The sequence below is a fragment of the Drosophila elegans genome, unplaced genomic scaffold (genome assembly GCF_018152505.1).
Source record: "Drosophila elegans isolate 14027-0461.03 unplaced genomic scaffold, ASM1815250v1 contig_377, whole genome shotgun sequence".
Taxonomy (NCBI): domain Eukaryota; kingdom Metazoa; phylum Arthropoda; class Insecta; order Diptera; family Drosophilidae; genus Drosophila; species Drosophila elegans.
The window spans coordinates 969,145-996,150 of record NW_024545760.1 but is presented as its reverse complement, the minus strand read 5'-3'; positions in this window follow the sequence as shown (position 1 = coordinate 996,150).

Genomic DNA, 27,006 nt, shown 5'->3' with positions numbered 1-27,006 from the left:
GTCGAGTCAAAGAGTTTTGTATTTATCCGGATCTGATGGTTATTGTTACTAGTTATGTCGTCTTCTGTTTTTAAGATCGCGTTCCAGTCAGACCTATCTGATGACCCTGCTACCCATTTCCAGGCTGATCCTAGCCAGTCGATTGATCGTGGCCTCTGTGCTGGTGTGCCATCCATGCGTAAGATGCCCTCTGATGCGTGTTGCAGGTAGTGGAAGACCAAAGCATTGATCCGTTGGTCGGTGATTATCTTAGCCTCGTTGGTTGTTTGGTCGATGATGGGCCAGCTTAAAAACATCGTTGGTTCGCCAGACGGTACCCTGTTGTAAGGGGACAACCGGTGCGTCATATTTGAAAATATGAAGCGCGGACGCTACGTAGAGCGTGGACACGCTTGTAGTGCCGAAAATGAAAGGTAATAAATTCCTATAGTTAGGTGATTAAATTTAGTTTCTAAAATTTTGGTCTTAATTCTTTTGGTCTTAAGCTAGGTTTATCTTATTTTGAAAGTTTATATTCGATAGTATTTAAATACTTTAGTTTAAGTTTTCTTATTTGTTTATTATTTTCTTTATTTTAGTTTATATGCTCAGCTTTGTTAGTGTTTTAGTTTAGTGTGTTTTTCTGTTAGGTTGTTTTTTTTTTGTTTTTAGGTTTGTTAGTTTTTTTGTGTTTAGGTTTGATTTTGTTGTGAATTTAGTGTTAAGTCTGTTTGTGTTCTAAAAAATGTTCCTGTGTTTTTCTTATATATCTAGATTGTTTTTGTATTCTATTGTGTTTCCTTTGCTTTTATATGTCTAGATTTGTTTGTGTTATAATTTTTCCTTTATTTTTAAATGTCTAAATTTGTTTGTGTTTTAGATTTATTTTTATATGTCTAGATTAATTTTTTTTTTTATATGTTTTTTTTTACGTTAACATATTATGGTATTTTGGTGTGGTTATTGTGTAATTTTTTTTGAGCTTGTCAAACGTTTAATACACGTTTCCCCTTTATTATCGAAGTGACATTTAATAGTTGGAAAATTTCAGGGATATCCTGTTACCAGCCCATTGCTAACGGCGGGGGTGTTATAAGTGAGCGTTAAAAATTAATGTTTCTATTTTCCATAAGTAAACTTCTCAATTGGGACTTATAGAAGATTTTTCCCGACCTTGTCTTAACAGTGACCCTTCCATCGTCTTGAACATCTTCTGTCTTGAAACGCTTTTTTTTTTATTGTTAATATCTGGTATTGGATAAGAGTCTGCGATTGTGATGGCATTTAAGTGCTTGAAATTGATGACCATGCGGTATTGTTTTTCTCCGTTCGGTTTAGGTTTTTTTTGGTACTACCCAAACCGGGAAGTTATATGGGCTCTTTGATGGTTTAATGATCCCATCCCGCAAGAGTTCTTTAATCTGTCTATCCACTTCCCCTCTCATGTTTGTAGGGTAGGGATAGCTCTTTGTGTATATAGGTTCTGAGGTGCTAGTGCGAATCTCAGCCCTGACGCTCGTGACCACGGCCTCTCCGGGCGAGAGTGGCTCGAATATCCTAGAATATTCGTGAATGAGAGCATTTAACGCCTCCCTAGCAAGCTCAGGATGCGTTGCGTCTAGTAAAGGGTGTTCATAGTTAACACCGGCTAGCGCCCCCTTTCCTTCACCCCCTCTCGACATCCACGATACCCGACGACGACCCTCCTCATTCGACCCCTCGGCCACCCACATCGTACACATTCAATTCAAGTGGCCACACAGCGACAACATTACGCTCAAGTAGCCACATGAAGACGACACCAGTCTATTGTGGATGACTAAAAAATCATTAGGGAAAGGCCTTTGTATAGGTACGTTCTCATTCAGATCAGGCAGAAAATCAGGGGTAATGCCAACTCAACGCTCAACGCGTATAGCGTACGAGATGACGACTGGCCGGAAGTCAAACGTATTTTAGCTCTATGTTTGGGTACCCCTGCTTTACAGTTTCGCGATTTGCGAGCATTATAGTGAGCGTGGCCAAATTTTAAATTTCTTTGCTTTCAGATGTATTGATTCTCATGAAAAACCAAAATATGATTCATCCCATCTCTGTCATACTTTTTATATAAAACAAGTAGCTGTTATAGTAAAGGACACAAAGGCATGTAATCAAATTTAAGGATTGGGAAATGTATGACTTAGGCAGAAAAAAATCACTCCAATTACTATTTTTTTATAAGCCAAAGACACTACAACAACAAAAAATAAAGGAAACTTCTGCAAGCCGAAGATGATATATTCTTGCTGCTGCGTCCAAAATAAGTTTTAATTAAAAAGTTATAATTATTATTAAATACAAAATTTAAACCATAAGGGGAATGAGTTAATATAAAGAAGATGGCATCATAATTCATTCTTGTATCAACTTGGCCGACGGGTTTGCCGCAAGTTCTTCTCAATTTTAAACTGGCGGAAATCTGTTCTCTGCAAAAATTCCTGACGCTCCAAAAATCTAAAACATGGCAAACCTGCTTGCAAACGTGATTTATGGCATCGGCGAGTACAACGCAAGGCAAGCGGCGAGTGAGCGTCAGCGAGCCCAGTACAAGGACAACCAGCGAACGAAAATTCCGCCAACACCTTCTTCTAAAAAACAGAGGGGTCGACGCGCCCGGCTCCTGAAGGAGCGAGCCCGAGTTATTGGAGAGCTGAAGGAAGAAAGACCGCAAAACAACGAGGAAGACCCAAAATAGAGCGGACTAAAAAATTAGTACACCGCTGATTTTTTTGCACTAGAAACGCGTTTACGTGGTTTGCGTGTATTAAGACTACTAGCAAACAATTTTTTTGGTGTAAAATTAATATAAGTAATTCTATTGTTACTTATTAATTACCGTTATGTAAATCACTTATTATTTACATTCACATCCTTACTCTTATGTTTTTTTTTTTTAATTTCACTTCAAACTGTAGAAGTACAAATGGTCTGTATAATTCAAAGGAGGCAAAGGTAAAGGAAAATACGGCTAATGTCGTAAATAATGTAATTGTTGATAATACTCCTTTCTTCCACTCTTTGTACATCCTATTTATTATAGTAACTGTGGCTTTAGTGATACAAGTAGTGCTTAAAGTGTATTACGTTTATAAAAAATGTATCAAACGGTACATAGTTATAGAGAACATATGAGCCAAAGATCTTGATAAAAAAAAATAATATATATAAGTTAAGGCCGGTCATGGCCGGGGGGTATGAAGCTCCCCTATATTACCTTATGGTGGTGTTTATCAGCTGCATCTCACTTGCTCACTCGTTCTTTCTGGTTCTTAAAGAAGGCAACAACTTTACTTTCGGATTACGTTATATGTTTATTTTTATAATCTAATATTAGGTCCGCACAGTACTACTGTGGTTACAGAAGTGAGCTCTTAAATACTAATGGGTTGGCCTCTTAACCAAATCCGGTCCTCCGGCGTCAGCATGCCGCTGGCAGACGCGGAAGTACCGTAGCCGACGGCAGCGGTTTTGGTTAGTCCGCTTGTTGCGCTCCGGATGTGAGAGGCGGCGGCTGTTGAGCTGAGGCAGCTAGCGGGCGGTCAACCGTCTTTCGCTTGCTTGTTGCTGCCGTTGCTCTTTTGCCGCTGACGCTCTGGCGCTAGCGCTGTCGCTCTGTCTCCATCGTCGCGTCGCTGCCGCTGCATCGCTGCTGTTGCATCTCTGCCGCTGCTTAGTTGCTGCTGCCGCCGTCGCTATTGCTGGTTCTGGCGCCGTCGCTATTGCTGGTGCTGCCGCTGTAGCTCTTGTGGCCCAGCGGCCGGGTTATTGCAGCCACTTGAGTTGGTGTCGTGTTCATATGGCCACTTGAGCGTAATGTTGTCGCTGTGTGGCCACTCGAATTGAATGTGTCCGATGTGGGTGGCCGAGGGGTCGAATGAGGAAGGTCTTCGTCGGGTATCGTGGATGTCGAGAGGGGGTGAAGGGAAGGGGGCGCTAGCCGGTGTTAACTCCTCCCCACCACAAGATCTGTGTCCCACAGATCCTTAAGCCTTTGTCGGTTCGAGGTTCGCAGGTGGGTCTCGCAGCCTTGGGATCCCTTTGGTTGATGTTATCTTTCTCCAAACAAGGAAGATTGCTATTATGATGGATACTGATATAACTATTTCTGCGGAGAAGGATATTAAAATTTTATTAGACATAGTTGATAATTTTTTCAGGTTCTCCATGCTGAAGTCATGCACGTATTTCAATGATAGTTCGTAACCCGTTGTCGTTATTTGGGTCAAGACCGCTGGCATTGCCATCAAGTGCGTTGGCGAATAACTGCTGAAATTCCGGTCACCGATTGTGACCGTTTCATTGTCAAATTGTACGACGAAAACCCCTTCCAGGTGGTGTTCCTTTGTTGGAGTGGATATTGTGCCATTGAAGTTCGTCAGAAAGATTGTGCCGTCATTGATGAGTTCCACCGTTTATTGGTTTGTCCTAAGATAGTCGCATGCAGCTTGACCTCCTTTAAGAAGTCTTGAAATGCAGCTATCCTCCTCCAGTTTGTATAGGTCCTTTTCCCGGCAGACAGTTGTATTGCCGATGGATACGCAATTTCCAAGAAGGGCGTATGTTTCCACCTTATTCATGCCCAGTTTATTGTACTTCAGGACGACCTGTTTGCCGTCGAATACCGTTTTGGTAAATTAGCATCAATCGGTACTTTTGGTCCACTACCTTGGGCATTGCCAAGATATACAACAATGTAGTTCCATTCGTGAGGATTGTTGGTCGGGAGAATTCGACGGCTTCGACCACGTTCTGATAAGGAAGGCTTTCTACCTCTGTCAAAATTTCGTCTATTTCCTCGTGGTCCAATAGATTCGTGTTGACCAAGTCAGTATTTGCCAGTTGGCAGGCTGTTAGTATTTCACTGACTTGGTCCGCTATTATTATTGCCTTGTGGAGTACGGCGGTTGTTACATGGAAATCGCCGTCTATTGCGTTGATTCTTCCGATGACGTCGTTTAATCTCTGGAGTGATTCGTGAGTCGAGTCAAAGAGTTTTGTATTTATCCGGATCTGATGGTTATTGTTACTAGTTATGTCGTCTTCTGTTTTTAAGATCGCGTTCCAGTCAGACCTATCTGATGACCCTGCTACCCATTTCCAGGCTGATCCTAGCCAGTCGATTGATCGTGGCCTCTGTGCTGGTGTGCCATCCATGCGTAAGATGCCCTCTGATGCGTGTTGCAGGTAGTGGAAGACCAAAGCATTAATCCGTTGGTCGGTGATTATCTTAGCCTCGTTGGTTGTTTGGTCGATGATGGGCCAGCTTAAAAACATCGTTGGTTCGCCAGACGGTACCCTGTTGTAAGGGGACAACCGGTGCGTCATATTTGAAAATATGAAGCGCGGACGCTACGTAGAGCGTGGACACGCTTGTAGTGCCGAAAATGAAAGGTAATAAATTCCTATAGTTAGGTGATTAAATTTAGTTTCTAAAATTTTGGTCTTAATTCTTTTGGTCTTAAGCTAGGTTTATCTTATTTTGAAAGTTTATATTCGATAGTATTTAAATACTTTAGTTTAAGTTTTCTTATTTGTTTATTATTTTCTTTATTTAAGTTTATATGCTCAGCTTTGTTAGTGTTTTAGTTTAGTGTGTTCTTCTGTTAGGTTGTTTTTTTTTTGTTTTTAGGTTTGTTAGTTTTTTTGTGTTTAGGTTTGATTTTGTTGTGAATTTAGTGTTAAGTCTGTTTGTGTTCTAAAAAATGTTCCTGTGTTTTTCTTATATATCTAGATTGTTTTTGTATTTTATTGTGTTTCCTTTGCTTTTATATGTCTAGATTTGTTTGTGTTTTAATTTTTCCTTTAATTTTAAATGTCTAAATTTGTTTGTGTTTTAGATTTATTTTTATATGTCTAGATTAATTTTTTTTTTTATATGTTTTTTTACGTTAACATATTATGGTATTTTGGTGTGGTTATTGTGTAATTTTTTTTGAGCTTGTCAAACGTTTAATACACGTTTCCCCTTTATTATCGAAGTGACATTTAATAGTTGGAAAATTTCGGGGATATCCTGTTACCAGCCCATTGCTAACGGCGGGGGTGTTATAAGTGAGCGTTAAAAATTAGTGTTTCTATTTTCCATAAGTAAACTTCTCAAGTGGGACTTATAGAAGATTTTTCCCGACCTTGTCTTAACAGTGACCCTTCCATCGTCTTGAACATCTTCTGCCTTGAAACGCTTTTTTTTATTGTTAATATCTGGTATTGGATAAGAGTCTGCGATTGTGATGGCATTTAAGTGCTTGAAATTGATGACCATGCGGTATTGTTTTTCTCCGTTCGGTTTAGGTTTTTTTTGGTACTACCCAAACCGGGAAGTTATATGGGCTCTTTGATGGTTTAATGATCCCATCCCGCAAGAGTTCTTTAATCTGTCTATCCACTTCCCCTCTCATGTTTGTAGGGTAGGGATAGCTCTTTGTGTATATAGGTTCTGAGGTGCTAGTGCGAATCTCAGCCCTGACGCTCGTGACCACGGCCTCTCCGGGCGAGAGTGGCTCGAATATCCTAGAATATTCGTGAATGAGAGCATTTAACGCCTCCCTAGCAAGCTCAGGATGCGTTGCGTCTAGTAAAGGGTGTTCATAGTTAACACCGGCTAGCGCCCCCTTTCCTTCACCCCCTCTCGACATCCACGATACCCGACGACGACCCTCCTCATTCGACCCCTCGGCCACCCACATCGTACACATTCAATTCAAGTGGCCACACAGCGACAACATTACGCTCAAGTAGCCACATGAAGACGACACCAGTCTATTGTGGATGACTAAAAAATCATTAGGGAAAGGCCTTTGTATAGGTACGTTCTCATTCAGATCAGACAGAAAATCAGGGGTAATGCCAACTCAACGCTCAACGCGTATAGCGTACGAGATGACGACTGGCCGGAAGTCAAACGTATTTTAGCTCTATGTTTGGGTACCCCTGCTTTCGCGATTTGCGAGCATTATAGTGAGCGTGGCCAAATTTTAAATTTCTTTGCTTTCAGATGTATTGATTCTCATGAAAAACCAAAATATGATTCATCCCATCTGTGTCATACTTTTTATATAAAACAAGTAGCTGTTATAGTAAAGGACACAAAGGCATGTAATCAAATTTAAGGATTGGGAAATGTATGACTTAGGCCGAAAAAAATCACTCCAATTACTATTTTTTTATAAGCCAAAGACACTACAACAACAAAAAATAAAGGAAACTTCTGCAAGCCGAAGTTGATATATTCTTGCTGCTGCGTCCAAAATAATTTTTAATTAAAAAGTTATGATTATTATTAAATAAAAAATTTAAACCATAAGGGGAATGAGTTTATATAAAGAAGATGGCATCACAATTCATTCTTGTATCAACTTGACCGACGGGTTTGCCGCAAGTTCTTCTCAATTTTAAACTGGCGGAAATCTGTTCTCTGCAAAAATTCCTGACGCTCCAAAAATCTAAAACATGGCAAACCTGCTAACCTGCTTGCAAACGTGATTTATGGCATCGGCGAGTACAACGCAACGCAAGGCAAGCGGCGAGTGAGCGTCAGCGAGCCCAGTACAAGGACAACCAGCGAACGAAAATTCCGCCAACACCTTCTCCTAAAAAACAGAGGGGTCGACGCGCCCGGCTCCTGAAAGAGCGAGCCCGAGTTATTGGAGAGCTGAAGGAAGAAAGACCGCAAAACAACGAGGAAGACCCAAAATAGAGCGGACTAAAAAATTAGTACACCGCTGATTTTTTTGCACTAGAAACGCGTTTACGTGGTTTGCGTGTATTAAGACTACTAGCAAACAATTTTTTTGGTGTAAAATTAATATAAGTAATTCTATTGTTACTTATTAATTACCGTTATGTAAATCACTTATTATTTACATTCACATCCTTACTCTTATGTTTTTTTTTTTTAATTTCACTTCAAACTGTAGAAGTACAAATGGTCTGTATAATTCAAAGGAGGCAAAGGTAAAGGAAAATACGGCTAATGTCGTAAATAATGTAATTGTTGATAATACTCCTTTCTTCCACTCTTTGTACATCCTATTTATTATAGTAACTGTGGCTTTAGTGATACAAGTAGTGCTTAAAGTGTATTACGTTTATAAAAAATGTATCAAACGGTACATATTTATAGAGAACATATGAGCCAAAGATCTTGATAAAAAAAAAATAATATATATAAGTTAAGGCCGGTCATGGCCGGGGGGGTATGAAGCTCCCCTATATTACCTTATGGTGGTGTTTATCAGCTGCATCTCACTTGCTCACTCGTTCTTTCTGGTTCTTAAAGAAGGCAACAACTTTACTTTCGGATTACGTTATAAGTTTATTTTTATAATCTAATATTAGGTCCGCACAGTACTACTGTGGTTACAGAAGTGAGCTCTTAAATACTAGTGGGTTGGCCTCTTAACCAAATCCGGTCCTCCGGCGTCAGCATGCCGCTGGCAGACGCGGAAGTACCGTAGCCGACGGCAGCGGTTTTGGTAAGTCCGCTTGTTGCGCTCCGGATGTGAGAGGCGGCGGCTGTTGAGCTGAGGCAGCTAGCGGGCGGTCAACCGTCTTTCGCTTGCTTGTTGCTGCCGTTGCTCTTTTGCCGCTGACGCTCTGGCGCTAGCGCTGTCGCTCTGTCTCCATCGTCGCGTCGCTGCCGCTGCATCGCTGCTGTTGCATCTCTGCCGCTGCTTAGTTGCTGCTGCCGCCGTCGCTATTGCTGGTTCTGGCGCCGTCGCTATTGCTGGTGCTGCCGCTGTAGCTCTTGTGGCCCAGCGGCCGGGTTATTGCAGCCACTTGAGTTGGTGTCGTGTTCATATGGCCACTTGAGCGTAATGTTGTCGCTGTGTGGCCACTCGAATTGAATGTGTCCGATGTGGGTGGCCGAGGGGTCGAATGAGGAAGGTCTTCGTCGGGTATCGTGGATGTCGAGAGGGGGTGAAGGGAAGGGGGCGCTAGCCGGTGTTAACTCCTCCCCACCACAAGATCTGTGTCCCACAGATCCTTAAGCCTTTGTCGGTTCGAGGTCCGCAGGTGGGTCTCGCAGCCTTGGGATCCCTTTGGTTGATGTTATCTTCCTCCAAACAAGGAAGATTGCTATTATGATGGATACTGATATAACTATTTCTGCGGAGAAGGATATTAAAATTTTATTAGACATAGTTGATAATTTTTTCAGGTTCTCCATGCTGAAGTCATGCACGTATTTCAATGATAGTTCGTAACCCGTTGTCGTTATTTGGGTCAAGACCGCTGGCATTGCCATCAAGTGCGTTGGCGAATAACTGCTGAAATTCCGGTCACCGATTGTGACCGTTTCATTGTCAAATTGTACGACGAAAACCCCTTCCAGGTGGGGTTCCTTTGTTGGAGTGGATATTGTGCCATTGAAGTTCGTCAGGAAGATTGTGCCGTCATTGATGAGTTCCACCGTTTATTGGTTTGTCCTAAGATAGTCGCATGCAGCTTGACCTCCTTTAAGAAGTCTTGAAATGCAGCTATCCTCCTCCAGTTTGTATAGGTCCTTTTCCCAGCAGACAGTTGTATTGCCGATGGATACGCAATTTCCAAGAAGGGCGTATGTTTCCACCTTATTCATGCCCAGTTTATTGTACTTCAGGAAGACCTGTTTGCCGTCGGATACCGTTTGGTAAATTAGCATCAATCGGTACTTTTGGTCCACTACCTTGGGCATTGCCAAGATATACAACAATGTAGTTCCATTCGTGAGGATTGTTGGTCGGGAGAATTCGACGGCTTCGACCACGTTCTGATAAGGAAGGCTTTCTACCTCTTTCAAAATTTCGTCTATTTCCTCGTGGTCCAATAGATTCGTGTTGACCAAGTCAGTATTTGCCAGTTGGCAGGCTGTTAGTATTTCACTGACTTGGTCCGCTATTATTATTGCCTTGTGGAGTACGGCGGTTGTTACATGGAAATCGCCGTCTATTGCGTTGACTCTTCCGATGACGTCGTTTAATCTCTGGAGTGATTCGTGAGTCGAGTCAAAGAGTTTTGTATTTATCCGGATCTGATGGTTATTGTTACTAGTTATGTCGTCTTCTGTTTTTAAGATCGCGTTCCAGTCAGACCTATCTGATGACCCTGCTACCCATTTCAAGCGCTTAAATGCCATCACAATCACAGACTCTTATCCAATACCAGATATTAACTCTATTTTAGCAAGCCTGGGTAAAGCAAAATATTTTACCACCCTCGACTTGACATCAGGATTCCACTAAATCCGCATGCTGGAATCCGATACCCCGAAAACCGCATTTTCAACTCTAAACGGCAAGTACGAGTTTCTTCGTCTGCCTTTTGGACTAAAAAACGCCCCAGCAGTATTTCAGAGGATGATCGACGACGTACTAAGGGAGCACATTGGCAAGATATGCCACGTGTATATCGATGACATAATAGTCTTCAGTGAAGACTATGATAGCCACTGGAAAAACCTTCGAGCTGTCTTCGACAATCTGAAGAAGGCTAGACTCCAGGTCAACTTGGAAAAAACTAATTTTCTCTCGACACACGTTGAATTTCTGGGGTATGTAGTGACCGCAGATGGCATCAGAGCGGACGAGAAAAAGGTAGAGGGGGTCACAAAAATGAAACCACCCACCAATGTAAAAGAATTGAAAAGCTTCCTGGGTATGACATTATATTATAGGAAATTCATTAAAGATTACGCGAAAGTTGCAAAACCACTTACCAATCTAACTCGAGGGGAGTTTGGGAGGGTTAAATCATCTCAGTCAAAAAAAGTTCCCATTGAACTAGATGAGCAGGCCTTAAAATCCTTTAACGATTTAAAAACCATTCTAGCGTCCTCAGAAGTTCTAGCGTTCCCCAACTTCTCGAAACCTTTTCACCTAACCACAGACGCATCAAACTATGCCATTGGAACAGTCCTTTCTCAGGTAGACTCTTACAAAGATCGACCAATTGCTTATATCTCCCGATCATTAAGTAAATCAGAAGAGAATTACGCCACAAACGAAAAAGAAATGTTGGCAATAGTATGGACCTTAGACAACCTTTGATCGTATTTGTATGGTGCTGGATCTGTTAAGACTTACACCGATCACCAACCATTAACATTTGGTCTGGGCAATAGGAATTTCAACGCCAAATTAAAACGTTGGAAGTCCCGTATTGAAGAATACAACTGCGAACTAATTTACAAACCAGGGAAATCCAATCCTCTCACGCGTCACGACGTACGTAAATCACTTGGGTAATGGCACCGCCTCCGAGACAGATTCAATCGCAACGATTCATAGCGCTCTACAAGACGCTTCCCGTTTAATTCCTCATGTTGAAACCCCAATTAACGCTTATCGAAATCAATTAATTTTTTCTTCAAGTGTGTCCGATTACTCATGCGAGCACCCGCACTCCAGTTATGTGCGCCACATAATCCCTATTAAAGACCACAACCCATCAGACTTGATAGATTCTCTTAATAAATACTTAAAGCCCTTAATAATCAATGGAATTAAAATTTCGCACACTTACCTGCAACTTCTTCAAACTTGCTGTCACCAAACTTTCAAGCTATACAAGATTCGTATAACGCAACGCTTAGTAAAAGATGTGACGGAAGAAGAAGAAATTTGTGAGATCATCGAAAAAGAGCACCATAGAGCCCATAGAAGTTCGAGCGAAGTCCGTATTCAAATCCTGGAGAAGTATTATTTTCCCAAGATGTCTAGTATCATTAGAACACAAATTTCTACTTGCACTACTTGTAAATTACACAAGTACGATAGACACCCAAATAAACCAGCACTCCAACCTACGCCTATCCCCAATTACCCGAGCGAAATTCTTCACATAGACGTTTTTACACTGGAGAAAAAATTTATTTAAGCTGCATTGATAAATTTTCTAAATTCGCCAAACTTTTTCCACTGCAATCAAGGTCCGCAATCCATCTTCATGAAACCCTTCTGGATGCACTACACTATTTCACGGCACCTAGAATGATAGTATCCGATAATGAAAGAGGCCTTTTATGCCCAACTGTTTTAAATTACCTGCGAACGCTAGGAATTGAACTTTATCATACCCCAACTCAAAAAAGTGAAGTAAACGGTCAGGTAGAGAGATTTCACTCCACTTTTATGGAAATTTATCGTTGCTTGAAAGACGATCATCCCAATTTTAGGAATACGGAACTTATTCCGATCGTGGCGGACAGGTACAACAACTTTGTCCACTCGGTAACAAATAAAAAAAACGTAGACATTTTTTTCAACCGCACTTCCAGGATAAATTACCAGGGATTATCCGATTTCAAACAACAAACCCTTTAGGATTTTCGAGGCCTCATCGAACATAAACAAAGTTTAACCAACAACGCTCGTAATAAAAAAAGGACCGACCCGGTTTCCTACGAAGAGGGCGACACAGTATATGTCGCCAATAAACAAATAAAAACTAAGGAAAAAAGCGGTTCAAGGCAGAAGAGGTTCAAGACGATAGAAGGGTCACTGTTAAGACAAGGTCGGGAAAATCTTCCATAAGTCCCACTTGAGAAGTTAACTTATGGACAATAGAAACACTAATTTTTCACGCTCACTCATAACACCCCCGCCGTTATTATTATTGCTTTGTGGAGTACGGCGGTTGTTACATGAAAACACTTGGTCCTCAAAAACTAGTGGGATGGTTCGAAGGGAGGCTTAGCTGAGGCCACCAGGCGGGTCGCAGGTTGCGGATAGCGAACGACCTTCTGGGAAGGTTAGTTGCGAAAAAGCATAAGCATAATACCGATGGAGGTATACCGACAAGACGCTTGTTTGGCCGTCTTAACACCGTAGCCTTACACACCCCCTCCCTCACAACTACCTACCTCCATCCATATCTCACCTCGATGCCGGACTAAGGTGTCATTCGACCCGTGCCGATAGTCAGCCTGGCCGGGGGCCCGAGTTAACAAATAGCCCAGTCGCAAACGGAGGGTTCAGGCAAGTGGCGACCGTCTGTCCTAAGTACGTCTTACCCGGGTACGGCGGATCTCTGCCCGGGCGGACCATATACTTCTCCGCAACTCGTGGGACCCCATGAAGAAAAATAAAACAATAAAAATCCCGCAGGATATCCCTGCAACCGGTGTCGTGGCGTGGCCTGCCAGGGTCAAAGGTAAAGTGGTACCTGAGGTACCTCATGCAGGGCATGACACCGGAGGAGGCCTTGAAGAAGGCAAAGGAGCCGAGGGAGCAGCCGGCATTGGGGACAGCACCGGCTGGCAGACGGCTGAACACCAGCCGCACACCACCAACGGACACCCCCAAAAGGTCTAGGCACGGCCCAGGGGCTAGTGAGACGTCCTCACGGGTCCCTGAGCAAGAGGGGCCTAGCACATCAGCAGCAGCGGCAGCAAAGGCAAAGGTGCAGGCCAGGAAGATACCTTCCCAGCCCCACCAAAACCAGAAGCGGACAACCGCTGAAGGAAGACCCTCTAGCTCGGTACCACCGGTCATCGGACCCCGTCCGACTTACGCGGAGGCTGCCAAGAAAGCCACCCTCATCAGGGTGGCTATACTCCCGGAGGGTTTCCCGGCGGCCAGCCTAACCGCAGAGGAACTATCCGGGCTCCAGGAGTCGGTCATGGACGAGATGCTCACGTCAGCGTGGAGCGGTGCCGTCGTGTTCAGGGGAATCCACTTCAGGGTGGGTTACCTGATTATCGACTGCCTAGATGAAAGCTCAGCTGATTGGCTCAAGATGGCAGTACCTCAGCTGCGGACGTGGAAGGGAGTACCCCTAGAAACCCGCACGGGAGCAGACATCCCGGCAGCGTACAACGCCACGTTGTTCTGCCCGAGGAGCTCCGACCGGACCAATGAGGAGATATTGGCCTTCATTGGTTTCCAAAACCGGGTCGAGACGGGCGCCTGGAAGGTCATCTCCAGGAAGAACGACGGAGCTGGTGCACTCCTGGTCGTAGGGATGGACCAGACCGGAAGGGATGAGATAGTGGAGTGTGACCACAAACTCAACTTCCGGTTTGGCCACGTCACCGTGCAAGGCTGTCGAGGATACCCTCGAACCACTGAATGTGGGGCCGAAGTTACAGAGTGGGGAGCAGGATGAACAATCCATCACCAGCATGGACATTGGGGACGACCAAGGGGATGGACACCCTATGTCATCCCAAGAGCTGGCCCAGAAGCTCCTCCTGGACGAAAGCTGCGAAGAAGCCGAGGTTACCGTGATAGACGGTGGTGGAGAGACTTGCTCTCTCTCTCTTCACCAGACCTCACGGAGCATCAAACCTCGGAGTGATGGCTGCAACAAGCAGCACTCGGCTAGCCCAGGTAAACATCCATCGGGCCAAAGCAGCATCTGCTGTCTTGGCGAGGATGTTCACCTCCCAACACCTCGGGCTAGCCCTTGTACAGAAGCCATGGTGGCACCATGGCATAAAAGGCCTGTACACGAAGGACACTAAGGTAATATGCGATCCAGGAGGATCACCTCCCAGATCATGCATCGTTATAAGGAAAGATATCAATTATAGTATCTTTTCAGAGTTCATGAGCAGAGACTGCGTCACTGTAACCATCAACGGCACAGAAGCTGCACCGAAGCTAGCAGTGGCCTCCGCCTACTTTGCCGGGGAGGAGGCCTGTCCACCGCCAGGAATACCCGGGCTAGTGGACCACTGCCGGACGAACAAGATCCCCCTCATCATAGGATGTGATGCCAACGCACATCACGTGATCTGGGGTAGCACTGATGTCAACAACAGAGGTGAGGAATTACTAGAATTTATTTTAAACAATAACCTAGAGATCTGTAATGTCGGCGCCAGGCCGACATTTGTTACTAGGGTACGGGAAGAGGTGCTAGACATAACTCTAGTAACCAATTCATTTAAACCCCACATTAAGAACTGGCATGTGTCACCAGAAGAATCAATGTCCGACCACAGGACAATTTTGTTTGAAGTAGCCTTCAAAACAAAAAGATGTAACCCTAAAAGAAACCCCAGAAAAACAAACTGGGACAAATTCAGGTCAACTCTAGAGCTCAATCTTTCCAACGAACCATCAGGATACCCTAGACATCCCTTGGAATTAGACAGAGCGGTAGACAACCTGGGTCACAAGATAGTAAATGCCTTTGAAGACAGTTGTCCTCTAGGTAGACAGAGGCGGGAAACAGACGCACCATGGTGGAATGCTAGTCTTGAACGACTACGAGTAACCACTCGGAAGCTTTTCAACAAACCAAAAACTGATAGAAACTGGGAACTATACAGGCAAAGCCTGACGCTCTACAACAAAGAGATCAGGAAGGCCAAACGGAAAAACTATAGGAACTTCTGTGAGGCAATAAGTAACGTCAACGAGGGCGCGAGACTGCAAAAAGCAATGGCTAAAAGTGCAGCGGATAGTAATTTAGCCCTGAGGAAAGGGAATAACACCTTCACCTCCACGGATCGGGAGAAATTAGAATTGCTATTTGCCACGCATTTCCCGGGGAATACTCCCACTATGGGAAACGCAAGGCGTGATCAACATAGAACCCCTAGGACAGTAGTAAGTGACTGGGCAGCAACCAAATCTATAGTTACGCCCGAGAAACTCAAATCGGCTATTGGAACCTTCCAACCATTTAAATCACCGGGATTAGACATGATCTCTCCAGCTTTCTTACAGCAGGGGCAGGAACTACTCCTAACCCGCCTAAGAAGACTAATGGTGAGCAGCCTAGCCCTTGGGTATATCCCAAGTGCATGGTGCAGCGCTAGGGTGGTCTTCATCCCCAAGATCGGGAAGAAAGACATCACCAGCCCAAAGTCCTTCAGACCTATCAGCTTAACTTCGTTTTGTCTTAAAACGCTGGAAAAACTGGTAGACTACAACATCAGAAGAACAGCTCTCAGAGACTGTCCGCTGCAAAACGCACAGCATGCATATAGAGCAGGCCGTTCAACAGACACTGCACTTTATCAACTATGTCGCACCCTAGAGGGAGCCTTCGACAACACATCACATGATGCAGTTCGAGCTGCCCTGTCCAGAAGGAACATAGACACTACTACGAGCCAGGCAAGCAACATGTACGCTGGGTTCGGAAAGAGTGACAATTGCTACCAGCAAAGGCTGCCCGCAAGGAGGAGTACTGTCCCCTCTGCTATGGAGTCTGCTAGTAGATGACCTTCTCAGCAAACTTGCTGGAAAAGGAATTCAATGTCAGGGATACGCCGATGACATCGTGATAATCGCCAGAGGCAAATTTGAAGCGACACTCTGCGACATCGTCCAACTCGGACTAAGGACAACGCTGGACTGGTGCAGGGAGGTTGGACTCAACTTAAATCCTGCTAAGACAGTCATCGTTCCTTTCACAAGGAAGTACAAACTACAGAGAATGAGACAAATCTCACTGCTAGGAACTCCTATAGAAACTAGCCGAGAGGTTAAATATCTAGGAATCACTTTGGATAGTAAACTGACCTTCGCTTCCCATGTCCAAAAGACATTGGAAAAGTGTTACAGAGCACTCTATACCTGTCGGAAAATTGATGGGAAATCCTGGGGAACCAGGCCTCAGATAATACGATGGCTATACTTAATGATCGTGAGACCAATCCTCACTTACGGAGCACTTGCATGGGGCAAACGAGCTAAGCTCATCAGCATGCAAAACCAACTAGGAAAGTTACAAAGACTTGCCTGCGTATGCATGACAGGGGCAATGTGGACCTGTCCTACAACTGCCTTAGAAGTTTTGATGGAGCTAACACCACTCCACTATGTGATTGATATCCAACGCAAAGCTACACTCCTGAGAATAAGCACTGAGGGCACAGGTAGTGGGTGCATTCTAAATAACAGGGATGCGACTAATCTGTTATGTGAGGTGCCCCTAATACTCCACCCTAGGGATGAAATGACAGCCGAACTAATCTTCGAGCAGAACTTCACAGCACACCTAGGCAATAAGAAAGATTGGACCACACTGTCTGAAGTGCACCCGATGGCTAAATACACCATTGCATGGTACACAGATGGATCCCTGACACAACGGGCCTTGGAGTGGTAGGACCTCGCATAAAATACCACGAATCCCTTGGACAATTCACCAGCATATTCCAGGCTGAGGTATGTGCCATTGGACGTTGTGCAGAGCTCAACATACAGCGTGGATACAAGGAAAATGACAATCGATCCTTTCGGACAGCCGAGCAGCAATTACATAGCAACAAAATCACCTCGAAGCTAGTCCTAGAGGTGAAGAGTAAGCTAAATATACTGGGCAGCCGAAACAGGCTGGCCCTCAGATGGATTCCGGGACATAAGGATATATCCGGAAATGAACTTGCCGATAAAATGGCAAAACTAGGAGCCGAACAGCACCTGATAGGACCAGAGCCCTACTGTGGCATAGGGAGGCACACTATAAAGGAATACCTTAGGAAAGAGGAAGGCGCCATGAGGCAAGAACACTGGAGGAATACCCCAGGCCTAAGGCAAGCCAAAACTCAAATAAATAACTACAACAAGAAGAGGTTCAAGGAACTTATTCAACTAGGGAAAAATTCACTTAGGATCGTTACCGGATTACTAACCGGGCACTGTAGACTGAAAAGTCACCTAGGTAAGATGGGAATAACCAGCAGTAGAACTTGCAGATTCTGCGACATAGAGGACGAAACCTCTAGACACATCATTGCAGACTGTCCGGCGTTAGCAAGTATAAGATGTAAAATCTTAGGAACCAGAACTCTTACACCTGAGCTCCTAGGAAGAATCAACCCACTAAAACTCCTCGACTTTATTCGAGGAAGTGGGTTGATATCTGAGCTGTAGGCTCTGAATGGGGGTACAATAGATCTTACAGGTCGCGGTACACTGAACACCCCGATATTAAAAATAATAATAATAATAATAATAATAATAATAATAATAATAATAATAATAATAATAATAATAATAATAATAATAATAATAATAATAATAATAATAATAATAATAATAATAATAATAATAATAATAATAATAATAATAATAATAATACATGGAATGACGTCGCTTAATCTCTGGAGTGATTCGTATTTTGTATTTATCCGGATCTGCTGGTTATTGTTTCTGGTTATGTCGTCTTCTGTTTCTAAGATCGCGTTCCAGTCAGACCTATCTGGTGACCCTGCTTCCCATTTCCAGGCTGATCCTAGCCAGTCGATTGATCGTGGCCTCCATGCTGGTGTGCCATCCATGCGTGAGATGCCCTCTGATGCGTTTTGCAGGTAGTGGAAAACCAAAGCATTGATCCGTTGGTCGGTGATTATCGTAGCCTTGTTGGTTGTTTGGTCGATGACTTGCTTAATGCGGCCTAGATCGATAATATGGGCCAGCTTAAAAACACCGTTGGTTCGCCAGACGGTACCCTGTTGCAAGAGGACAACCGGTGCGTCATATTTGAAAATATGAAGCGCGGTCGCTACGTAGAGCGTGGACACGCTTTAGTGCCGAAAAAAAAGGTAATAAATTCTCATAGTAAGGTGTATTTCGTGTAGGTGTTGTTTGTGTTGTTTCTAAATTTTTGGTCTTAATTCTTTTGGTCTTAAGCTAGGTTTATCTTATTTTAAAAGTTATTTTGAAACGTTTAATACACATTTCCCCTTTATTATCGAAGTAACATTTAATAGTTGGAAAATTTCAGGGATATCCTGTTACCAGCCCATTGTTAACGGCGGGGGTGTTATGAGTGAGCGTGAAAAATTAGTGTTTCTATTGTCCATAAGTTAACTTCTCAAGATGGAAGATTTTCCCGACCTTGTCTTAACAGTGACCCTTCCATCGTCTTGAACATCTTCTGCCTTGAACCGCTTTTTTTTTTATTTGTTAATATCTGACGAAATACTTTTTTCAAAGGGCTTCGACACCTTTCTGCACCTTTGAATAAAACGAAAAACACACACGAACACTCTCAAAAGCTTCAGGTGCGAGGAAAGGACTCTATTTTCTAAAGCACATAATTGAGCTCTGGGCTGACTACGAGAGCTATTGCCGATTTGCGTAGCTCCATCGACATTACATCAGCCGGCAGTTCGAATTGTTTATTTACAGGCCAATTATTTTCTGAGTCTAGCAAGAACGAAGGCCCACTGAACCAAATGGACGTTGTAAGCTCCTCTACGTCACATCCTCGGGACATCATGTCTGCTGGGTTGACTTTCGTGGAAACGTGTCTCCAAATTGCTTTCTCCGACCACTCCTGAATTTCTGCAACCCGGTTCGAAACAAAAACCGACAACGACGAGGGATGGGTTTTGATCCAGTGTAAAGTGATCTCGGAGTCTATCCACAGGAATACATTCTCAATGGGACAATTTAGCAATGGCCTGACACGATTATAGAAATCTGCTAAAAGGTGAGTTGCACACAGCTCTAGGCGAGGAAAAGTTACATTCGTTTTGGCGGTCAGTAAAGACACTTTCAAACCTTCAGCATTTTGAGTACGAACGTAAATGCGTCAGCGAAACCATGTATTTGAATCGGGACTTGTGAATCTGTGTTGACGAATCGCAATACCTTAATTTTCGGCAGTTGCAAAAACGTCGCTTTAAAGTCTCCCACGATGTAAGCAACTGCATCGGTAGCGACTCGTCCCAATCTAATTTTCGAAGCCACAGTTCCTACAACAACATCTTTGCCAAAGGACACAAGAGGCCAAGTGGGTCGAAAAGTCGAGCAGTCACCAACAAATTATTTCGCTTTGTCGCGCGAAGATCCAGGAAAGAGTCATCCAACCGAAATTGAAAGTAATCTTTAATCGGTAACCAACCACGGTCTTAGTTACGTCTGAGTCTGCCATAAGTGGCATTACAGCGGTATCAGATGCGGATAACTCTGAGCAGTTTGAAAACCACTTTGCCAATTCAAAGCCTGCCTCTTGCAAGACCTGCCTCTTGCAGGTCCTTACCGCATCCGGCGCCAGTCAACAAATCGTCAACATAAAAATCATTCTGAATAACCTTTGCGGCTTTTGGATGAGTTGCTTACGCCATCTCTCCTAGCCGCATTAAACTCTGAATCGCCAAAAACGGTGCTGGCGAAGTTCCATATGTAACGGTTTTTAACTTAAAGATTGTCAGGGACTCGGAAGGATCTCGGCTCCATACTATGAGCTGGAAATTTCGGTCAGCATCGTCCACCATCACTTGGCAATACAACTTTTTGACGTCGGCCGCAAGGGCAAACTTATGCATTCTAAACCGATAGTTTTGGGACTACCACCAAGATGTCATTCAACGCTACCTGCGTCGAAGTACTGCTCTATGCATCGAAAAGTACTCTCAACTTAGTTGAATTACTTTGTGGCCTTGTGGCCCATTGAAACATCTATCTATGTTTCGCAACTTCGTATGACGAACCAAGAGTATTTGGGTCAGATTTGAACGGCAAACGAACCGAAAATCGACAATCTTTGAGTATTTTTCTCAAAAGGTTGTTAATAGAGTTGTTGCGCAGGAGTATGGACTTTAGCCTTGGGCGGCAAAGTCCTTCACAGACCAAAATTTCTGCAGGGTTGTGTCAATTGACTCCAAAGCTTCCTCCTGGCAGCTGAGATGTACCACGTTTTCAGCCTTTACATTATTTTCAGAGACACATCTCCCTGACACTGTTCAGCCGAGAACTGTAACTAGAACTTTTGTAAGGTGGGGAGTTCAGGCCCCTGCTTTATCTGGCCAAAAGATAAAAATTCGAAGAACGTATCAGCGCCGATAAGCATATCTATTTTTTGGGACTTGAAGAAGAATGGTGTGCGGACTCTGCCCAAATGCAAAGTTATCAAAGTAAAACGTCCGAGTTGTTTCAATCTCTAATATGAACTGATTTAATGTTCAAGTTTGAGATTACAATGAGCGAGATATAGATGTGTGAGCTGTATGTAAAAGAGTGAATTCAAAATACAAACATATGATTACAGTGAAGGGTAATTAAGTAGTACAAGTTGGCAAGGAATTTAAATTAACCAACTGTTTTTAAACAAAAATGATCCAAGGAGTACTCAAGCACCAATTTGCTCAGGCAGGGGCGCTATCTTGCAGATCGGTCTACAAATGGTTCCATTTTTCACCTTGATCTCGGACACTCTTACTCGTCCATCAGCTCCAAAATGCGTTTTGGTGATGCGACCCAGGATCCACTCCAGGGGAGGTGTATTATCCTCGTGAATTATTACAATTTAGCCAATTTGAATGTTGGCATCGGGTTTGAGCCATTTGGAGAGCGCCTGAAGTGTGTGTAAATAATCACGCCTCCATAGCTCCCAGAACTGCTGCTTCAAGTACGTTACGCGCTGCCACCGCGTAAGATAGGATGGTCTACTCTTGTCAACTGAAGGCTCCGGAACAGACATCAGAGAGGACCCAAACAGCAGGTGCGCTGGGCTAAGTGCCTATCCATCGTTCGGGTCTTCGGATAGGAGGAGTGCCATTGGTCTTGAGTTTAAGATTGCCTCAGCCTCGATTGCAATCGTTTGAAGCTCCTCGTACGCCCAGTGTTGCCCAAGTTTTTGCTCATCAAGGTTTTCATGGACTTCACTGCGGCCTCCCACAAGCCGCCAAAGTGGGGAGCTCGCGAAGGGATGAACTTAAACTCAAATCCCACGATGCTGCTGAAGTTATGTACATTCAATGTGTTGGCTTCGTCCAACAGCTGCTGCTTAAAGTCCTCGAGCTGAGATCGTGCCCCGACGAAATTAGTTGCATTGTCACAATAGATGCGTAGTGGGACGCCTCTGCGACTGACGAAGCGCTTTAAACAAAGAATATAGTTATTAGCAGACAGATCGGAAATAAGTTCTAAGTGTATTGCTTTTGACGAAAAGCATAAACACGGCTATGTATATTTTATAAGGCACTTTGCTTCGAGTGCGGTATGATGTGGCAAATGCTCCACATAGGTCGACTCCAGTTTCAAAAAAGGGTCGTTGTGAATGAAAGCGATGACCTGCAAGTGATCCCATTATTTGTTCCATTAAACGCGACTTATAATGGTAACAGTGTGTGCAGCGCCGTACAATCTTTCGAACGATTTCTTTGGCGTTTACAATCCAAGCCTGGAGTCGCAGAATTCCAATAAGAGCCTTTGGTCCAGCGTGCATGTGCTGCCGGTGCAGATACTCAACAAATTTCAATGTTAAGCAATGATCCTTTGGAAGAAGAACAGGAAATTTGGCATTGAGTGAAATGGGCGCCTTGGCTATAGTATTATAAAACGGTTTGATCCGTCAGTCGCTGCTAGGAATGAATTTAGTTTTTGAAATTCGGGTTTTAAAATCTTGTTTTCCTTGAGCTGCTGAATTTCATTGAAAATGGTCTTCTGCTGGATATGTGATACGATGTGCTTGAACGCGTATTGCAATTCAGTTGCTGATGTATGAATTACATCGACTACGTTCAATTTCCTGTTGGCCTTGTTTCGATTGAAGACGCGCAACACAAAAGCTATGACCCGCAGAATGCGCCGATAGGATGAGAACTTGTTGATAATGTAATCGAACACATCTTCTTTGCTGCTGATTTTCGCAGCTCCAACTCTTGTTCGGTGTCCTGAGAATTTAGCACTGGTTGAGGCCATCCAGATGAGGGTTGACGTAAGAAGCTTGGTCCACTAAACCATATAGTTTCCATAAGCTCAGATGCGGCACAGCCTCTTGCCACTATGTCCGCGGGATTGTCCTTGCCCGGAACGTGTCTCCAAATAATGTTTGAAGTGGTTGATTGCATCTCAGAAATCCGGTTGGCGACGAAACTGTTTAGCCTGGACGAGTGCATGGTTAGCCACTTTAGAACAATTCTTGAATCTGTCCAAAAGAAAACGTTATTAATGTAATTTTCGAATTTTTCCTTAACCTTGGCCCATGTTTGACACAATAAATACGCGGCGCTTAATTCTAGCCGCGGCAATGAAATTGCCTTCATTGGGACCACTTTAGACTTTGCGATAATTAGTATTGATTTAAACTCTCCATTTAAGTTTGTTCGTAGATAAAGGCAACAGCCATAAGCTCGCTGCGATGCATCTGAAAATCCGTGTATTTCCGATAGATTTCTTGGTGACGAATTTATAAATCTTGGAATTTCGATGGTTTGAAGATGTGCAAATCTTCTTCTATTCGCTTCCACTGGGATTGAAGCTCAGAGGGAAGTGGATCGTCCCAGTTCAAACGGTGCATCTTGCAGCTCCGTGAAACGTGCCATGTTGCATGTGATTGCGGAATTTCAGAAACCTTACCGCAAACGATCCAACCAAGTGCAGTATTGACCAGGCAAGGAAGAAGAGAAATTTTTCCATTTGAAAGTAAATCAAAAAACTCTTGTGTGCTGGTGAGTAAGTAAATCTTGTGAGGCATGTAGAATCCTGGATCTGCAAGGTCAATCTCTGTAGGTATGTTCCACTGTGAAGTGTCAACAAAACGCTCTGACTGATTAAGCGCTACAGCGAATTGTAAATGCCATTCATTTACTGATAGTCGTGATCGTTCTGGCTGAAATATTCCGAACTTATCCCTAATCAACACTACTGCCGTAGGAATTAAAGCGCGCCTCGAATGATGCGAAAGCATGGAAACAGCATGTGTGAGTTTCTGCTCCTGCTGAGAAGTGTGGGCAACATCTGTGTTGGTAGCTCTGGATGAGCAGTTCTATGAAGAATAGTGTGATGTAAGCCTTGACAAACGCACCATCGCGATCTACTTGGACATCTGCTCGCCAAATGGCCGATGCGCAAACAAAGTATGCAGAGAGCGGATTGCGACACTCAGAGCGGCTCCAGACAAACAGCTAAGCATGTAGTTGAATTTGTCAATAGCTGATATTGAAGCGTCATCATGTACCATGCTAGTAAAGGCAGTGATGAACTTTATATAGTCACCATACTTTTCGTCGAACTTAGGTAGCTTAAACGATGGTAAACGATTATGGTGCCCAGTTGCGTAATTTACCGATGAATTGAAGAAACTTGCATCTTCTGGCATGTCCCCCGTTGCTGCCCCAATACGAGTGATGATAATTGCTTTGGTGACTATGAATATGTCCTCCAATTCCTGACGACCGTCGTCGGCCGCATCCAGCCAGCATCCAGAATTTGCTTAAAATACGATTCCAAAATTTGTGACTGGCATTTAAGCGCAGCAAGATCGTTCTGCGGTTCGATGCGAGCTTTGAGATTAACTATGTTTCGCTGAATTGTTATCCTTTGTTGTCTTAACGACACGATTTGAGTATCAGCAGGCGTAGTCATCTTGCGAAGGGTTAAGTAGCGAAAACTGAGTGTTATTATGAAACAATACCTTATCCGAAAATGTTGGTAATGCCCTTTGGTTCTGAGTGAGAAAAAGAAACACTCCAATGCTTGCGAGAGTAACTAAATTTTTGGCTCATTTATTTGCAGACCAGCTGCACAAGTATGTGTGTATATGATCAGAGTGGAATGACAAAATAGCGATTGCATTCGCGAGACTAGCTTACGGGTTTTCGTCCACTTTGTGCCGCTGTTCCTTAGCTTGCTAAACTGTATTTGCGACGGTTATGGGGTGTGCAGGTATCCACTACGAGCCAGTGGCGATGATTCCGGTGATCCAACGATGCTTCTGGAGATCCAACGATGATGCCAAATGCCCTGCCAATAGGCCGATGAAGTGCAATGCCTGCCGAAAATACACCAAGTATTCTGGCGGTCTAGCGATGCTGGAATCTATTTCTCTGCCGAATGCAGAGAGAATGATTTGTATGCGAATAGAATTTGTTTGCGCACTCAGCGCTTGTATTCAAATCACTAGTTGTAGGGCGAGAGCGGGAGCCAATAAAGCTTTCGTCTGTTCGCTCTTGCGAATTCGCCCCATCTCTCGCCACCGTAGCATAAGTTAGGTTCTAAGAGAAATTATTGAAATATAATGGTTAGTGATCCATCGAACATCATCGTAGCCACTCCTTTTCGTCGCGCTTTCGACATAGTTTCACAATTTTTCGCAAATTAAAATCGCCAGAACTACTGCGTTCACAAAGTTTTCGCGGTGTTAATACAAAATAGTATTAAATTTTCAGAATTTATGTTGAGACTTGCCGAATGCAGTGTCCTGTCACGGTCGCCAAAATGTGCGCACTCTGCCCAAATGCAGAGTTACGAAGTAAAACGTCCAAGTTGTTTCGATCTCTAATATGCACTGATTTAATTTTCAAGTTTGAGATTATGTAACGGATTACGAATAATTCCGAGTTCTGGCGAGATGGTGATATATGGAACTGAGCGCACGCGAGCGTTGGTCCGGCTGCTGCTTGTCGGCAATGAGGGGGTGGTGGTCTTGCTTCAGATTCCATAGATGCCTTTTTTGATCATAATACTTATTTTCGCGTGAAAGACAAGCTTGCTAAAACCGGAAGTAGAGAACTCATACAAAAATAGTGGAGAAGGACATTGGTTTCTCTTAGCCCAAATATAATTTCAGTTCACCTCCGATGACTGAGGAGGTCTTCTGCCCGCCCTACCTATGGCCATCATACCCTTTTATTTCCCAATTATTGATGACCCCTTATTAGGCCTAGATACCCTACTCTACAGAGGCTTCATGCTAGCTGCGGCAAAAAAATATTATTGTTTAAAACATTATAAACATATTTATTAAAACTAAGACGAAATAATACTCCTAAAATTACACATTAAAATTATGGTGAATAAATAAACAAATATGGGAATCGACATGCATGAACGTATATAACGGTAAACATAAATAATAATCAAAAATTAATAATTATTAATGTTATCAAAATGTGATTAATAAAATTAATGGTGAATCATGACACGCTGAACTTTATCTCGGACAAATTAGTTGCTTAAGGCAGAGTATTCGAATGACGTAGTGCGTGAGGATAGGAAGACTTTGAAACGGCGATTGGGTTGTGTTCGCGCAAACATATAAATGCATTTAAATTCTACTGGTTCGTTTGCTTTTGTTTATATTTTTTTTTCAAAGGTCCTAGCGAACGGTAGCGTATGATTTATTTTTTTCTCTTTTTGTAACAGAATTGCTAAGAGTTTTGCTTCGAATGAATAACTATACGCAATGTGGGAACATTCATATAGGGGCAATATTGGGATTTATGCTGAATTAACAATGCTCTTTTGAGCTCATTACTCACCAAAGCGCTTTCGGCGACGGTTGTGTGCTGTTTGGGAGGAATTTGAAACTTCATTTAATTAAACATTACCCGATACCGCTTTTGGCTATCTTTTTTTTGCTAACACAAGCCTAATTCATTTTTCATTTTAAGCTACCAATAAAACAACTCCAAGATAGCCACACTTTCCATATTTTTCTCACTCACTTAATAAACCGAAAATGCAGATGGAACGGAGCAAAGTTCTAACAGACAACAAAAAAACAGCTGATTGGTTTGTAAACAAAACGAACACCGAATTCCCGCCAGCAATAAAATCACTTTTGGCGAAGGGTCCGAGGTTCGCGCTCCCAATAGAGAAGAAGAAATGCCCTCTCTTAAAATACATTGCGGACGGAGAGGAAATCCTCAAAACTATTATTGACAAAGAGAAACAAGAAGGCGCGAACCCAATTCTCTTTACTTATCAAAGACCACAAAACATCTAACAAAGAAAGTGCATTTGATCATGCAATACTAGACACAGTGGGACAAACAAGGAGATTTCTTAAAGAAAATGACGACATTTTAATATTGACCTCAGACAAAGGTAACAAGACGGTAGCTATGAACAAAGATGACTACAACCAAAAAATGAAGGTTGTAATAGTGGACAAACTATTAAAAATGGAATTTATCTCAAGGATCGAAAGAAATAAGTTGACAACCACCACAGCTTTACCACCACGAATATATGGACTACCCAAAATTCATAAAGAAGGAACCCCTCTACGACCAATCTGCTCCTCCATCGGATCAGCATCCTATGCACTATGCAAATACATTATTGACATATTAAAAAACATAACAATAGA